Here is a 14,148-nt window from a genome sequence, read left to right on the forward strand (position 1 = left end):
AATCAATCAATCAATCGTATTTACTGAGCGCTTACTGTGTGCAGAGCACTGGACTAAGCTCTCGGGAAGTCCAAGTTGGCAACATCTAGAGACGGAGAGCACACTAAGGGCCTCCCTACCTGCCCTCCTAGAGCGTGATGATGATGATGATGGCCTTTATTAAGCACTTACTCTGTACAAAGCACCGCTCTAAGCGCTGGGGAGGACGCAAGGTAATCAGGTTGTCCCCCGGGGGGCTCACAGTCTTTATCCCCATTTTCCAGATGAGGTCACTGAGGCCCAGAGAAGTGAAGCCTTCTAGACTGTGAGCCCCCTGTTGGGTAGGGACCGTCTCTATATGTTCCCAAGCGCTTAGTACAGAGCTCTGCACACAGTAAGTGCTCAATAAATACGATTGATTGATTGATTGATTGATTGAAAGTCCCACAGCTGACAATTGGCTTAGGCGGGATTTGTATATATGTTTGTACATATTTATTACTCTATTTATTTATTTATTTATTTTACCTGTACATATCTATTCTATTTATTTTATTTTGTTAGTGTGTTTGGTTTTGTTCTCTTTCTCCCCCTTTTAGACTGTGAGCCCACTGTTGGGTAGGGACCGTCTCTATATGTTGCCAACTTGGACTTCCCAAGCGCTTAGTACAGTGCTCTGCACATAGTAAGCGCTCAATAAATACGATTGATGATGATGATGATGATATGTTGCCAACTTGTACTTCCCAAGCGCTTAGTACAGTGCTCTGCACACAGTAAGTGCTCAATAAATACAATTGATTGATTGAACCCATGAACTCTGACTCCAAAGCCCGGGCTCTTTCCACTGAGCCACGCTGGGCAACCACTGGAGTTTTTTGAGCCTGGGGAGGGGTGACATGTCCTGACCGTTTCTGTAAAATCAATCAATCAATCAATCGTATTTATTGAGCGCTTACTGTGTGCAGAGCACTGGACTAAGCGCTTGGGAAGCACAAGTTGGCAACACATAGAGACGGTCCCTATCCAACGGCGGGCTCACAGGCTAGAAGGGGGAGACAGAGAACGAAACCAAACATATTAACAGAATAAAATAAATAGAATAGATATGTACAAGTAAAATAAAGAAATAAAAAGATGATCCAGGCAGGGGAGTGAAGTGGGGACTGGAGTGCCCACTGTTGGGTAGGGACCGTCTCTATATGTTGCCAACTTGGACTTCCCAAGCGCTTAGTACAGTGCTCTGCACACAGTAAGCGCTCAATAAATACGATTGATTGATTGATTGGAGTGGGGAGAGACAGGAGGTTGGGAGGTCAGCAAGGAGGCTGGCTGACTGGATAGGATGAGTAGTGTTTCCTGAGCGCTTACTATGTGCAGAGCACTGAACTAAGTGCTTGGGAGAGGACAATACAGCTGAATTAGCGGACGCCTTCCCTGCCCGTAAAGAGCTTACAGTCCGGCGGGAAAAAACAGTGGCACTCCAGATGGGATTGGGTGCATACCACATGCAGAAAGCTCTCAATAAATAAATAAAAGAAGCGGTTAGAGCACAGGCCTGGGAATCAGAAGGTCGTGGGTTCTAATCCCACCTCTGCCACTTGTCCGCTGTGCGACTTTGGGGAAGTCACTTCACTTCTCTGTGCCCTCAGTTCCCTGATCTAAAAAATGGGGATTGAGACTGGGAGCCCCAGGTGGGACAGGGACGGTGTCCGACTGGATTTGCTTTTCTCCATCCCAGTGTCCGGCACACGGTAAGCGCTTAAATACGAGAATGATTATTATTGTTGTTATTAATAGATATCACTGATTGATTGAGAGAACCAAGAAGGGACGGGTGGGTGGGATGGGCGCCACTGAAGCTAAATTCCCGGTCGCCTCATCTCAGCAACCCAGCCGGTGGGAGAGCAGAATGGGATGGGGGAGAGTTTCCAAGCACGGGGGCTCAAGGGATTTGTATTTCTGGGCCTTGAGTACAAACACGGTCTTTTAGACTGTGAGCCCACTGTTGGGTAGGGACCGTCTCTATATGTTGCCAATTTGTACTTCCCAAGCGCTTAGTACAGTGCTCTGCACATAGTGAGCGCTCAATAAATACGATTGATGATGAACACGGGGAATTGAGTGTGCTCGCGATGTACGTGCTCCGATCCCCGCGGAGCCGTTGGTGCACAGAAACAGTGCTTTGCACATGGTAATCCCGGACGCTGGGGTGGATAAAAGCAAATCCAGTCGGACACCGTCCCTGTCCCACCTGGGGCTCCCAGTCTCAATCCCCATTTTATAGATCAGGGAACTGAGGGCACGGAGAAGTGAAGTGACTTCCCCGAGGTCACACAGCGGGCAAGTGGCAGAGGTGGGGTTAGAGCCCACGACCTTCTGATTCCCAGGCCTGTGCTCTAACCTCTAGGCACACTGCTTCTTTTATTGTACCGGTTGGGTGCAGACAGAGAGGACCAGAATAATAATAATAATAATAATAATAATAATAATAATGACGGTGCTGGTATTTAATATAATAATTAAATAATTAATAATAATGATGGCATTTATTAAGCACTTACTATGTGCAAAGCACCGTTCTAAGCGCTTGGGAGGTTACAAGGTGATCAGTTTGTCTCACGGGGGCGTTCACAGTCTTAATCCCCATTTTACAGATGAGGGAACAGAGGCACAGAGCAGCTAAGTGACTCGCCCAAAGTCACACAGCTAATTGGCAGAGTTGAGATTCGAACCCATGACCTCTGACTCCAGAGCCCGGGCTCTGTCCACTGAGCCACGCTGCTTCTCTCGTCTCCTTCCTACTTGGATTGTGAGCCCCTTGTCGGGCAGGGATTGGGTCCAACCTGATTACTTTGTATCTACCCCAGAGCTTAGAACAGAGCTTGACACGTAGTAAGTGCTTAACAAATATCAGAATCATATTATTATTATTATTATTATTATTATTATTATATTATTATTATTAGAAAACAGGGTCCCGGCTAAATTCCAAAGTCCCGCCTAGGAACACATCCCCAAGGTCCCAGAAAAGGGACTGTGGGAGGGATCTTGTGTGTGCCCTGAGAACAATGCCAACACAATGGACACATACACCCACACACTTGTATTCAGTCATAATAATAATAATAATAATTAAGCGCTTACTATGTGCAAAGCACTGTTTTAAGCGCTGGGAAGGTTACAAGGTGATCAGGTTGTCCCACGGTGGGGGCCTCACAGTCTTCATCCCCATTTTCCAGATGAGGGAACTGAGGCCCAGAGAAGTGAAGTGACTTGCCCAAAGTCACACAGCTGGCAATTGGCGGAGCCAGGATTCGAACCCATGACCTCTGACTCCAAAGCCCGGGCTCTTTCCACTGAGCCACGCTGCTTCACTGGGGCGGTGGATGCCCCAACTTCTGGGGGTCAGGGGAAATACGGGTTCACCTTAACCAGGCCTGCACCCTCCGTCCTCCTCCTCGAAGAGCCCGAGGAAAATCTAATCAATCAATCAATCGTATTTATTGAGCGCTTACTGTGTGCAGAGCACTGTACTAAGCGCTTGGGAAGTCCAAGTTGGCAACATCTAGAGACGGTCCCTACCCAACAGTGGGCTCACAGTCTAGAAGGGGGAGACAGGCAACAAAACAAAACATATTAACAAAATAAAATAAATAGAATAGTTTCTATTCTATTCAGCAGAGTAAGGGAAAGAGACAGAGAGGGGTTCAGAGAGCTGGAGAGACAGAGAGAGACACAGAGAGTGGACAAGAGAGTATATGAATGAATATATGTTTGTACATATTTATTACTCTCTATTTATTTTACTTGTACATATTTACTATTCTACTGATTTTATTTGGTTAATATGTTTTGTTTTGTTGCCTGTCTCCCCCTTCTAGACTGTGAGCCCGCTGTTGGGGAGGGACCGTCTCTAGGTGTTGCCAACTTGTACTTCCCAAGCGCTTAGTACAGTGCTCTGCACACAGTCAGCGCTCAATAAATACTATTGAATGAATGAATATATGTTTGTACATATTTATTACTCTCTATTTATTTTACTTGTACATATTTACTATTCTATTGATTTAATTTTGTTAATATGTTTTATTTTGCTGTCTGTCTCCCCCTTCTAGACTGTGAGCCCGCTGTTGGGTAGGGACCGTCTCTATATGTTGCCAACTTGTACTTCCCAAGCACTTAGTCCAGTGCTCTGCACACAGTCAGCGCTCAATAAATACTATTGAATGAATATATGTTTGTACATATTTATTACTCTATTTTACTTGTACATATTTACTATTCTATTGATTTTATTTTGTTAATATGTTTTATTTTGTTCTCTGTCTCCCCCTTCTAGCCTGTGAGCCCGCTGTTGGGTAGGGACCGTCTCTAGATGTTGCCAACTTGGACTTCCCAAGCGCTTAGGCCAGTGCTCTGCACACAGTAAGCGCTCAATGAATACTATTGAATGAATGAATATATGTTTGTACATATTTATTACTCTATTTTACTTGTACATATTTACTATTCTATTGATTTTATTTTCTTAGTGTGTTTGGTTTTGTCCTCTGTCCCCCCCTTCTAGCCTGTGAGCCCGCTGTTGGGTAGGGACCGTCTCTAGATGTTGCCAACTTGGACTTCCCAAGCGCTTAGGCCAGTGCTCTGCACACAATCAGCGCTCAATGAATACTATTGAATGAATTAATATATGTTTGTACATATTTATTACTCTATTTTACTTGTACATATTTACTATTCTATTTATTTTATCTTGTTAATGTGTTTTGTTTTGTTGTCTGTCTCCCCCTTCTAGACTGTGAGCCCGCTGTTGCGTAGGGACCATCTCTAGATGTTGCCAACTTGGACTTCCCAAGCGCTTAGTCCAGTGCTCTGCACACAGTAAGCGCCCAATAAATACGATTGAATGAGTGAATATATTGTTGTACATATTTATTACTCTATTTTACTTGTACATATTTACTATTCTATTGATTTTATTTTGTTAATATGTTTTGTTTTGCTGTCCGTCTCCCCCTTCTAGACTGCGAGCCCGCTGTTGGATAGGGACCGTCTCTAGATGTTGCCAACATGGACTTCCCAAGCGCTTAGTCCAGTGCTCTGCGCACAGTCAGCGCTCAATAAATACGATTGAATGAATGAAGAGAGAGAGAGAGAGGGAGAACAAGAAACAGAGAGGGAAGGAGGGGCGGGAGGGAGGAAAAGAGATTAAAATTGCCCAAGAGCCAGACCTGTTCGGTGAATGGGGCAGAGTTACATGAGATGAGATTTAGAAAGATTAATGTAAGGAAAACCCCCTGGGAGGAAAACCCTTCAACAGGGAAGAAGGGAGGAGGAGGAGGCTGATGTTTGGAAAGAAAAACCCCCTCGCTGGAGATCTCTGAGGGCTAAGCATGGTGCCCATTGGACTGGTTTTTTTTCCTGGAATTTGCTCATTCATTCAATCGTATTTATTGAGTGCTTACTGTGTGCAGAGCACTGTACTACTACTAATAATAATAATGGCATTTATTAAGTGCTTACCATGTGCAAAGCACTGTTCTAAGCGTTGGGGAGGATACAAGGTGATCAGGTTGTCCCACAGTCTTCATCCCCATTTTACAGGTGAGGTAACCGAGACCCAGAGAAGTGAAGTGACTTGCCCAAAGTCACACAGCTGACAGTTGGCGGAGCAGGGATTTGAACCCATGACCTCTGACTCCAAAGCCCGGGCTCTTTCCAGTGAGCCACACTGCTTCTCTAAGCACTAAGCGCTTGGGAAGTCCAAGTTGGCAACATCTAGAGATGGTCCCTATGCAACAGCGGGCTCACAGTCTAGAAGGGGGAGACAGACAACAAAACAAAACACATTAGCAAAATAAAATAAATAGAATAGTAAATATGTACAAGTAAAATAGAGTAATAAATACGTACAAACATATATTCATTCATTCAATCGTATTTATTGAGCGCTTACTGTGTGCAGAGCACTGGACTAAGTGCTTGGGAAGTACAAGTTGGCAACATTCATTCATTCAATCGTATTTATTGAGTGCTTACGGTGTGCAGAGCACTGTACTAAGCGCTTGGGAAGTCCAAGTTGGCAACATCTAGAGACGGTCCCTACCCAACAGCGGGCTCACAGTCTATAAGGGGGAGACAGACAACAAAACAAAACACATTAACAAAATAAAATAAATAGAATACTAAATATGTACAAGTAAAATAGAGTAATAAATATGTACAAACATATATTCATTCATTCAATCATATTTATTGAGCGCTTACTGTGTGCAGAGCACCGGACTAAGCGCTTGGGAAGTCCAAGTTGGCAACATCTAGAGACGGTCCCTACCCAACAGCGGGCTCACAATCTAGAAGGGGGAGACAGACAACAAAACAAAACATATTAACAAAATAAAATAAATAGAATAGTAAATATGTACAAGTAAAATAAATAAATCTATACAGCTGCTGTGGGGAGGGGAAGGAGGTAAGGTGGGGGAGAGGAAGGAGGGGGCTCAGTCTGTTGTTGAGTGCTTATTATGTGCCAGGCACTGTACTAAGCGCGGGGATAGATACAAGCTAATCACCCAATTCACATCCCACGCGAGGCTCACGATCTTAGTCCCCATTTTCCAGATGAGGTGACTGAGGCCCAGAGAAGTGAAGTGACTTACCCAAGGTCACACAGCAGGCACCCGGGAGGGCCGGAATTAAGTCCCAGGTCCTTCCGACACCCAGGCCGTCGCTCTAACCACTAGGTCATGCCGCTTCTTCCCCCTCAACGACATTCAATTCCAAGCTCCTGGAAGGCAGGGACGCCCTGTAGACTCCCAAGGGCACTTAGGAAGTTCCACTGATTAATTAATTGATCACCCTGGCACCTGGGGAAAGGCAGTCGAGGGCCTTTTTTCCCCTCTGGCCTCGCGCGGAAGCCTCACACAGACCCCAGTGGCAAGAAGGACCAAAGTGCGTCTTCACCCCGGCTGGATGGGAGCTTCAGTTGTGCTTTCTAATAATAATAATGATGATGATGGCATCTGTTAAGCGCTTACTATGTGCAGAGCGCTCTTCTAAGCATTGGGGGGGATACAAGGTGATCAAGTTTTCCCACGTGGGGCTCACAGTCTTCATCCCCACTTTCCAGATGAGGGAACTGAGGCTCAGAGAAGCGAAGTGACTTGCCCAAGGTCACACAGCAGACATAATAATAATAATAATTTTGGTATTTGTAAGCGCTTACTATGTGCCAAGCACTGTTCTAAGCACTGGGGTAGATACGAGGTAACTGGGTCGTCCCACGTGGGGCTCACAGTCTTCATCCCCACTTTACAGATGAGGGAACTGAGGCTCAGAGAAGTGAAGTGACTTGCCCAAGGTCACACAGCAGACATAATAATAATAATAATAATAATAATAATAATAGTTTTGGTATTTGTAAGCTCTTACTATGTGCCAAGCACTGTTCTAAGCGCTGCAGGGGGATACAAGGTGATAAGGTTGTCCCACGGGGGGCTCACGGTCTTCATCCCCATTTTCCAGATGAGGGAACTGAGGCTCAGAGAAGTTAAGTGACTTGCCCAAGTTCACACAGCAGACATAATAATAATAATAATAATAATAATAATTTTGGTATTTGTAAGCACTTACTATGTGCCAAGCACTGTTCTAAGCGCTGGGGGAGATACAAGGTAATTGGATTGTCCCACATGGGGCTCACAGATTTCATCCCCATTTTCCAGATGAGGTCACTGAGGCTCAGAGAAGTTAAGTGACTTGCCCAAGGTCACACAGCAGACATAATAATAATAATAATAATAATTTTGGTATTTGTAAGCGCTTACTATGTGCCAAGCACTGTTCTAAGCGCTGGGGGAGATACAAGGTAATTGGATTGTCCCACATGGGGCTCACAGTCTTCATCCCCATTTTCCAGATGAGGTAACTGAGGCTCAGAAAAGTTAAGTGACTTGCCCAAGGTCACACAGCAGATATAGTAATAATAATAATAGTAATTTTGGTATTTGTAAGTGCTTACTATGTGCCAAACACTGTTCTAAGCACTGGGGGAGATACAAGGTAATTGGATTGTCCCACATGGGGCTCACAGTCTTCATCCCCATTTTCCAGATGAGGTAACTGAGGCTCAGAGAAGGGAAGTGACTTGCCCAAAGTCACACAGCTGATAAGTGGCAGAGCCGGGATTAGAACCCACGACCTCTGACTCCAAAGCCCGGGCTCTTTCCACTGAGCCACGCTGCTTCTCTATAATAATAATAATAATGATGGCATTTGTGAAGCGCTTACTATGTGTCAAGCACTGGAGTGGAGATGGTTCACACTGAGCCATCTGCACTCCCTCACCCTGTCTTCCCATACCGACCTTGGGCAAGTCATTTAACTTCTCTGTGCCTCAGTTCCCTCATCTGTAAAATGGGGATGAAGACTGTGAGCCCCCTGTGGGACAACCTGATCACCTTGTATCCCCCCAGCGCTTAGAACAGTGCTTGGCACATAATAATTGCTTAATAAATGCCATTATTATTATTATTTATTATTAGTTGGAGTCAGAGGTCATGGGTTCTAACCCTGGCTCGGCCAATTGTCAGCTGCGTGACTCTGGGCAAGTCACTTCACTTCTCTGGGCCTCAGTTCCCTCATCTGGAAAATGGGGATGAAGACTGTGAGCCCCCCGTGGGGCAGCCTGATCACCCTGTAACCTCCCCAGCGCTTAGAACAGTGCTTGGCACATAGTAAGCGCTTAATAAATGCCATTATTATTATTATTATTATTATTATTATTATTTGGAGTCAGAGGTCACGGGTTCTAACCCCGGCTCCGCCAATTGTCAGCTGTGTGACTTTGGGCTAGTCACTTCACTTCTCTGGGCCTCAGTTCCCTCATCTGGAAAATGGGGATGAAGTCTGTGAGCCCCATGTGGGACAGCCTGATCACCCTGTAACCTCCCCAGCGCTCAGAACAGTGCTTGGCACATAGTAAGTGCTTAATAAATGTCATCATTATTATTATTATCTCTATGCTCCCCCATGGCCTCCCTGGTGGTCTAGTGGTTAGGATTTGGCGCTCTCACCGCCGGGGCCCGGGTTCGATTCCCGGTCAGGGACGAGTAGTTTTATCTGGTCCTGGCATACACCCTTCTTGGACGTCATTGATTTCAAGCAGTCACCCTTCACTTTCCCAGACTGAGCTCCTTCCTTCCTCTCCCCCGCCTTACCTCCTCCCCCTCCCCACAGCACCTGTATATATGCATATATGTTTGTACGCATTTATTACTCTATTTATTGATTGATTTTATTTGTACATATTTATTCTATTTATTTTATTTTGTTAATATGTCTTGTTTTGTGGTCTGCCTCCCCCTTGTTGGGTAGGGACCGTCTCTAGATGTTGCCAACTTGGACTTCCCAAGCGTTTAGTCCCGTACTTTGCACCCAGTAAGCGCTCAGTAAATACGATTGAATGAATGAATATGTTTGTACATATTTATTATTCTATTTTACTTGTACATATTTACTATTCTATTTATTTTATTTTGTTACTATGTTTTGTTTTGCTGTCTGTCTCCCCCTTCTAGACTGTGAGCCCGCTGTGGGGTAGGGACCGTCTCTATATGTTGCCAACTTGGACTTCCCAAGCGCTTTGTCCAGTGCTCTGCACACAGTAAGCGCTCAATAAATACATTGAATGAATGAATATATGTTTGTACATATTTATTACTCTATTTTACTTGTACATATTTACTATTCTATTTATTTTATTTTGTTAATATGTTTTGTTGAGCTGTCTGTCTCCCCCTTCTAGACTGTGAGCCCGCTGTTGGGTAGGGACCGTCCGTCTCTATCTGTTGCCAACTTGTACTTCCCAAGCGCTTAGTCCAGTGCTGTGCACACAGTAAGCGCTCAATAAATACGATTGAATGAATGAATGAATAGGGACCGTCTCTAGATGTTGCCAACTTGGACTTCCCAAGCGCTTAGTCCAGTGCTCTGCACCCAGTAAGCGCTCAATAAATACGATTGAATGAATGAATATCTGTTTGTACATATTTATTACTCTATTTTACTTGTACATATTTACTATTCTATTTATTTTATTTTGTTAATATGTTTTGTTTTGCTGTCTGTCTCCCCCTTCTAGACTGTGAGCCCGCTGTGGGGTAGGGACCGTCTCTAGATGTTGCCAACTTGGACTTCCCAAGCGCTTAGTCCCGTGCTCTGCACACAGTAAGCGCTCAATAAATATGATTGAATGAATGAATGAATAGGGACCATCTCTAGATGTTGCCAACTTGGACTTCCCAAGCGCTTAGTCCAGTGCTCTGCACCCAGTAAGCGCTCAATAAATACGATTGAATGAATAAATATATGTTTGTACGTATTTATTACTCTATTTATTTTACTTGTACATATTTACTATTCCATTTACCTTATTTTGTTAATATATTTTGTTTTGCCGTCTGCCTCCCCCTTCTAGACTGTGAGCCCGCTGTTGGGTAGGGACCGTCTCTAGATGTTGCCAACTTGGACTTCCCAAGCGCTTAGTCCAGTGCTCTGCCCACAGTAAGCCCTCAATAAATACGATTGAATGAATGAATATTTATTACTCTATTTAACTTGTACATATTTACTATTCTATTTATTTTATTTTGTTAATATGTTTTGTTTAGCTGTCTGTCTCCCCCTTCTAGACTGTGAGCCCGCTGTTGGGTAGGGGCCGTCTCCATATGTTGCCAACTTGGACTTCCCAAGCGCTTAGTCCAGTGCTCTGCACCCAGTAAGCGCTCAATAAATACGATTGAATGAATAAATATGTTTGTACGTATTTATTACTCTATTTATTTTACTTGTACATATTTACTATTCCATTTACCTTATTTTGTTAATATATTTTGTTTTGCCGTCTGCCTCCCCCTTCTAGACTGTGAGCCCGCTGTTGGGTAGGGACCGTCTCTAGATGTTGCCAACTTGGACTTCCCAAGCGCTTAGTCCAGTGCTCTGCCCACAGTAAGCCCTCAATAAATACGATTGAATGAATGAATATTTATTACTCTATTTTACTTGTACATATTTACTATTCTACTGTTTTTATTTTGTTACTATGTCTTGTTTTGCTGCCTGTCTCCCCCTTGTAGACTGTGAGCCCGCTGTGGGGTAGGGACCGTCTCTAGATGTTGCCAACTTGGACTTCCCAAGCGCTTAGTCCAGTGCTCTGCCCACGGTAAGCGCTCAATAAATACGATTGAATGAATGAATGAATAGGGACCGTCTCTAGATGTTGCCAACTTGGACTTCCCAAGCGCTTAGTCCCGTACGATTGAATGAACGAATGAACACCACAGGTCTGTGTGCGCAAATCCTGGGCAGACGTCTCCGCCGTACCCCGGCCCGCTCCAGGGCTGTGCCCACAGCTCCTGGGCAGACCTCTTTGCCCCCCACCCCATCCCAGTGGGGCTCAGTGGAAAGAGGCCGGGCTTTGGAGTCAGAGGTCGTGGGTTCAAATCCCGGCTCTGCCACTTGTCAGCCGGGCGATTTTGGCCAAGTCACTTCACTTCTCTGGGCCTCAGTTCCCTCCTGTGGAAAATGGGGATGAAGACTGGGAGTCCCGCGTGGGACAACCTGATTACCTTGTATCTACCCCAGCGCTTAGAACAGTGCTTGGCACATAGTAAGCGCTTAACAAATACCGACATCATCATCATCATCCCAGGGTTGTGCCCGCAACGCCTGGGCGGACCTCTCAGCCCCCCCACCACCTCTGGGGCGGCTGAAAATTGGCTCTGTTTCTCCAGGAAATGTCACAGTGAAAGACACATTGTGACGTGGTGGTTGTCCCCACCCAACACCAGAGCCATTTCTGGACGGATCACCGGCTGTCCTGGCACGTCTAACTAACGTCACCCCTCGTATAATAACAATAAAGGCATTTATTCAGCGCTTACTATGTGCAAAGCACTGTGTGAGCCCACTGTTAGACTGCGAGCCCACTGTTGGGTAGGGACCGTCTCTAGATGTTGCCAACTTGGACTTCCCAAGCGCTTAGTCCAGTGCTCTGCACACAGTAAGCGCTCAATAAATACGATTGATTGATTGATTGATTCTAAGCACTGGGGAGGTTACAGGGTGATCAGGTTGTCCCCCGGGGGGCTCACAGTCTTCATCCCCATTTTCCAGATGAGGGAACTGAGGCCCAGAGAAGTGAAGGTTTCTAGACTGTGAGCCCACTGTTGGGTAGGGACCGTCTCTATATGTTGCCAACTTGTACTTCTCAAGCGCTTAGTACAGTGCTCTGCACACCGTAAGCACTCAATAAATACGATTGATGATGATGAAGTGACTTGCCCAAAGTCACACAGCTGACAATTGGCGGAGCCGGAATTTGAACCCATGACCTCTGACTCCAGAGTCCGGGCTGTTTCCCACTGAGCCACGTTGCTTCTCTCTGTGCTGCCCACCCTGCCCCTGGGTGCCCTCTCCAGCTGAATAATAATAATAATAATGGCATTTATTAAGCACTTACTATGTGCAAAGCACTGTTCTAAGTGCTGGGGAGCCTACAAGGTGATCAGGTTGTCCCTCGTGGGGCTCTGAGTCTTCATCCCCATTTTACAGATGAGGGAACTGAGGCACAGAGAAGGGAAGTGACTTCATCATCATCATCATCGATCGTATTTACTGAGCGCTTACTGTGTGCAGAGCACTGTACTAAGCGCTTGGGAAGTACAAATTGGCAACGTATAGAGACAGTCCCTACCCAACAGTGGGCTCACAGTCTAAAAGAGGGAGACAGAGAACAAAACCAAACATACTAACAAAATAAAATAAATAGGATAGATATGTACAAGTAAAATAAATAAATAAATAGAGTAATAAATATGTACAAACATATATACAAACATATATACATATATACTCCAAAGTCCGGGCTCGAGAGAAGCTAGAGAAGCAGCGTGGCTCAGTGGAAAGAGCACGGGCTTTGGAGTCTGAGGTCATGGGTTCGAAACCCGGCTCCCCCACTTGTCAGCTGTGTGACTTTGGGCAAGTCACAACTTCTCTGTGCCTCAGTTCCCTCATCTGGAAAATAGGGATTAAGACTGTGAGCCCCCTGGGGGACAACCTGATCACCTTGTAACCTCCCCAGCGCTTAGAACAGTGCTTTGCACATAGTAAGCGCTTAATAAATGCCATTATTATTATTACTTTGGGCAAGTCACTTCACTTCTCTGGGCCTCAGTGACCTCATCTGTAAAATGGGGATTAAGACTGTGAGCCCTCCGTGGGACAACCTGATCACCTTGTCACCTCCCCAGCGCTTAGAACAGTGCTTTGCACATAGTAAGCACTTAATAAATGCCATTATTATTATTATTACTATTTGACAAATGAGGGAACTGAGGAGAAAAGTAAAGTGACTTGCCCAAGGTTACACAGCAGACTTGTGGCCGAGTCGGGATTAGAACCCATGACCTTTGACGCCCAGGCCCAGGCGCTTCCCACTAGGCCATGATGCTTCCCCTGTCCGGTGGTGCCTGTCCTGTAGGAGGAGGGGAGAGAGAGGCATGCTCACCCATCAATCAATCAATTGTATTTACTGAGCACCTACTGTGTGCAGAGCACTGTACTAAGCACCTGGCAGGCTACAATGTAGCAGAGTTGGTCCACACATTCCCTGCCCCCAAGAGAAGCAGCGTGGCTCAGTGGAAAGAGCCCGGGCTTTGGAGTCAGAGGTCAGGGGTTCGAATCCCGGCTCCACCAAGCATCAGCTGTGCGATTTTGGGCAAGTCACTTCACTTCTCTGGGCCTCAGTTACTTCCACTGTAAAATGGGGATTAAGATTGTGAGCTCCACGTGGGACAACCTGATCACCTTGTAAGCTCCCCAGCGCTTAGAACAGTGCTTTGCACATAGTAAGGGCTTAATAAATGCCATCATTCCATCCCCCCCATCTTACCTCCTTCCCTTCCCCACAGCACCTGTATATATGTTTATACATATTTATTACTCTATTTATTTATTTTACTTGTACCTATCTATTCTATTTATTTTATTTTGTTAGTATGTTTGGTTTTGTTCTCTGTCTCCCCCTTTTAGACTGTGAGCCCACTGTTGGGTAGGGACAGTCTCTATATGTTGCCAGCTTGTACTTCCTAAGCTCTTAGTACAGTG

General features: G+C 45.3%; 1 non-coding gene across 1 annotated transcript; it reads left to right on the top strand.

The window, feature by feature from the left end:
* Window positions 1-9,018: 9,018 nt before the first annotated feature.
* Window positions 9,019-9,090, top strand: TRNAE-CUC. Its single transcript has one exon. It is a non-coding gene; the product is annotated as a tRNA-Glu (tRNA).
* The last annotated feature ends 5,058 nt before the right edge of the window (window positions 9,091-14,148 follow it).

The sequence above is a fragment of the Tachyglossus aculeatus genome, chromosome 12, assembly GCF_015852505.1.
Source record: "Tachyglossus aculeatus isolate mTacAcu1 chromosome 12, mTacAcu1.pri, whole genome shotgun sequence".
Classification (NCBI taxonomy): Eukaryota; Metazoa; Chordata; class Mammalia; order Monotremata; family Tachyglossidae; genus Tachyglossus; species Tachyglossus aculeatus.